We start from the raw sequence: 4,301 nt of genomic DNA, 5'->3' as shown, positions 1-4,301 counted from the left end.
CAGGACAAAACCTTCAGGATCCAGTAAATTAAGTCTTACTGAAACTTAGGGTCACAGCATACCAGAGGCAAGATCCTTCCTAGGACTTGCTTGGTCCTAAATCTTTTGGTAATGCCGGAAGATCCACCAGCAAGAGTCCTCCAGGAATATTTTAGAATGGGGGCCCTAGAAAGAATACATATACATTCCCCTTCAGAGTTGATGCAACCAATGGTTTGGACCAGTTTGTGGCTATGAATAGAAACTTTGAATTATATTTGTATACAGTTAACTATGTGATTGATGTCTGCATATGCAAGTTATTCTAATTTGCTAGTAAATAACTAGAGTCAGGCAGGAACATTTGGCCCAGGCCTCACATTTGCAAAGGCCATCAAATTTAGAAATTTGACCTTGTCTCTAAATAAGGATATACAAATAGCCACAGACAGGCTGACAAGATTGGAACCAGATGGCATTCATCAGATAACTTTAAACTTGGGTCCATTACTGGACCATACTGCTTTGCAGAACACTCTAAGTTAGTAGAGTTTATAAATCCCATTGTTATTACAGGGAGAGCATACTTAAATCACATTGATTTGTGTGTATAAAAAGCATTAGTTTGTTACATGTAATACTTAGCATGTGCTGTTTACTACATGTTTGTGTCTCCCTAAAATTCATATGCTGAAACTCCAACCTCTAATGTGATGGATTTGGAGGGGGAGCTTTGAGGAGGTACTTATGATTAGATTAAGAAATGAGGGTAGAGTCCCCATGATAGGATTAATGCCCTTATAAAAAGAGAAAGATTCAAGATCTCCCTCCCTCTCTCTCTGTGTATGCACTATGGAAAGGCCATCCAAGAATATAATCAGGAAGAGGGCCCTCACAAAGAACCCAACCATGGTGGCACCTTGATCTTGGACTTCCAATCTCCAGAACTGTAAGATATAAATGTGTGTTATTTAAGCCACTCAGTCATGATATTCTGTTCTAGCAGATAAATCCAATATACCATGTAAAAAATATGTTTGTCATGTCTTCATTTAAAAAAAATATATCAGTACCCTCATAGAACTGAAGAAGCTTAGGTCTTGCTCACAGCTGAGAAGCCTCTGGGATCAGTTATCATTTTTATTAGTGTTTGGTCCCCTAAATACTTTAGATTCGCTTTATGACATTTGGTAAATGCTTAATAAAACATTAGTTTATTAATGCTTGAATGAATGAACAATGAATATGAATAAACAAGTTTTGCTTTATGATCAAGTTATCTTAAATTATACACAAGTAACTATTAAATATGCCTTAGGCATAGTTATGCTAATGAAAGAAATCTTATATGCAAGGAGCAAACCAGACAAAATATAGATTTGGGTATCATCTTCACTGAACTGTAAAGCCAGAGAGTCACAGAGAAGAACACTAAAATATCACTGACTAGGAAAAATCAGGGAGAAGGTAAACTTGTATTACTGAAAAGCAAACTGTATAATATTATTTAAAGAAATAAAGTTTCAGGAGGGGCGGCAGCAGCCAGGCAGCCGAGATTTGTGGAAGCTCTCTGCATGCCGTGGCCTGCAGGCACCCAGATCCCACCCTCCCCACCACCAAGATGCTCAAGAGCAAGGTCAGCTCAGCAGAAGGAGCTGTGAAGGAAGAGCCAAGAAGAGATCTGTGAGGTTGTCAGCTCAACCTGCTCCTGGAAAAGTGGAAACAAAGCCAAAAAGTCAACAGGAAAGGATAACTCTTCAGACAAAAAAAAGTGCAAACAAAAGGGAAAAGGGGAGCAAAGGGAAAATAGGCCTAAGAGGCTAACCAAGACACTAAAGAAGATTTACCTGCAGAAAATGGAGAAACTAAAAATGAGGAGAGTCCAGCCTCTGATGAAGGGGAGGGAAAGAGGACAAATCTGATTAATATCTCATATTATGTCTTATCAATGGTCCCTGTCTCCCTTCTTGTACAATATGGAAGAATATTATTATTAACTATTTTATATATACAAGTTTTTACATTACGTGTGTCACCTTTCCCCAAGCCCACAAAGCGCAGTGTGAAGATAAATACCCTTCGTCGGGGAGAAGAATGAAATGAGCACCTGACTTTACCCTGGGCCCAGTGTAAGGCCTGCTCTACTGAATCCTGATGCCAGGCTGGCCCCCACAGTCCTAGGCACCAGGTAGACTGCTGTGGCCCCAAAGTCCAGGTCTACCCCTACACCAGGCTGGCCCTCATGGCCACAGGCTCTATCTAGTTTTGCACCATTACTAGGTCAGTCCTATTGGCTTCAGACTCCAGGCCCACCCAAGCACCTGGTCCCTGTGGACCCAGGCTGGAGGCCTATTCCTGCAGACTCAGATGCCAGACCCACCTCAGAGGACCCAGACACCAGATAAGCCAGTTCAAGAACTCCTGTAGATCCTACTAGTCATCCCCACCACAATCTCCCGAAGGACTGCCTGGTGAAGGGCTTTCCCAGCCAAAACCAGTCTGTTGAGACCAGAAGAGGTGCCTAGTTTTTTAAATGCTCAGATGGCCTCAACACAAGGCCTCAAGGATCACTAGTAATCAAGTTCAAGGATCACAAATGACATCACCAAAGGAACAAAATAAAGCACCAGTAACTGATCATACAGACATGGAGACCCACAAAGTGCTTGACAAATAATCCAAAATAATCACCTTAAGAAGTTCAGTGAGCTACAAGAGAATACTCATAGACAACTAAATGAAATCAGAAAAACAATACATGAATAAAATGAGATTTTCAGCAAAGAAATAGAAATCACAAAAAAGAACCCAACAGAAATTCTGAAGTTAAAGAATACAAAGACCAAACTGAATAATTCTATAGAGAGCTAACACTTTAACAGTAGAGTCGATCAAGCAGAAGAAACAACCAATAAGCCTGAAGAGAGGTCATTTGAAGTTATACAGTCAGAGGAACAAAAAGAAAAGAATTAAACAGAGTGAAAAAAGCTTATGAGATTCATGGGGCACCATCAATCAAGCCAACAGATGCATTATAAAGATCCCAGAAGGAACAGAGAAAGAGAAAGTGGGAGAGAGATAATTTAAAGAAATAATGACACAAAACTCCCCAAATCTGGAGAGGACAATGAACCTTCAGATCAATGAATCTCAAATAACCCCAAATAGATTAAACAGAAAGAGACCATCACCAAGACACATATAATCAAATTCTCCAAAGTCAAAGACAAATAGAATTTTGAAAATAGCAAGAGAAAAGGAACTTTTCACATACAAGGGAGACTCCATAAGATTATCAGTGTATTTCTTAGCGGAAACCTTGCAGGCCAGAGGAGAATGGGATAATATATTCTAACTGCTGAAAGAAGGAAGCTGTCAACCAAAAATACTATACCTGGCAGAGCTGTCCTTCAGAAATGGAGTGATAAAGACTTTCTCAGCCAAACATAAACTGAGGGAGTTCATCACCACTAGTGCCTTACAAGAAATGCTAAAGGGAGTTCTTCAATTCAAAATGAAAGGACACTACTACTGACAAGGTGAAAACACATGAAAGTAGAAATATAGTCAAATTTAAAGCACTGTAATATCATAATGGTGGTGCATAAATCACTTTTAACTATAATAGAAATGTTAAAATATGAAAGTATTAAAAGTAACTGAAATAATTTGTTAATGGACACATGATATTAAAATATGTAAATTATAACATCAATAACATAAAATATGGGGGAAGGAGAAATTAAAGCGTAGAGTTTTTGGATGTGGTCAAAGTTAAGTCCTTATCAACTTAAAATAGACTATCATAGCTATAAAATGTTTATGCAAACTCCATGGTAACCACAAAGATAAAACATATAGTAGATATACAAAAGAATAAGCAATCAAAGCTTACAACTATAAAAAATCATCAAATCACAGAGGAAGACAGCAAGAGTGGACGAAAGGAATAAACCAATCAGAAAGCAATTAACAAAATGGCAATATTAAGCCCTTACCCATCAATAATTACTTTAAATGTGAACAGTTAAATTATCCAATCAAAAGACATACCATGGCCAGATGGATAAGAAAACATGATCCAACTATATGCTACAGAAAACAGACTCTTTTTACCTTTAACAACACATATAGGCTAAAAATGAAGAGATGAAAAAAGATATTCCATACAAAGTGATGAGCAAAGGAGTATAACCATAAGGGTGGTTATACTTACATCACAAAAAAATAGAGTTTAAGTCAAAAACCTATTACAAGGAAAAAAGGTCATTATATAACAGGAAAGGGGCTAATTCATCAAGAGCATGTAACAATTGTACAGG

General features: G+C 38.0%; 1 pseudogene; it reads left to right on the top strand.

Annotated features, from left to right (window-relative positions):
• The first annotated feature begins 1,600 nt into the window (after positions 1 to 1,600).
• On the top strand, positions 1,601 to 1,905 carry LOC123648391 (annotated as a pseudogene).
• Positions 1,906 to 4,301: the final 2,396 nt, after the last annotated feature.

Source organism: Lemur catta, chromosome 12, assembly GCF_020740605.2.
Source record: "Lemur catta isolate mLemCat1 chromosome 12, mLemCat1.pri, whole genome shotgun sequence".
Lineage (NCBI taxonomy): Eukaryota > Metazoa > Chordata > Mammalia > Primates > Lemuridae > Lemur > Lemur catta.
The sequence above is the reverse complement of the archived record's forward strand: the minus strand, read 5'-3'. Positions and strand labels throughout refer to the sequence as shown.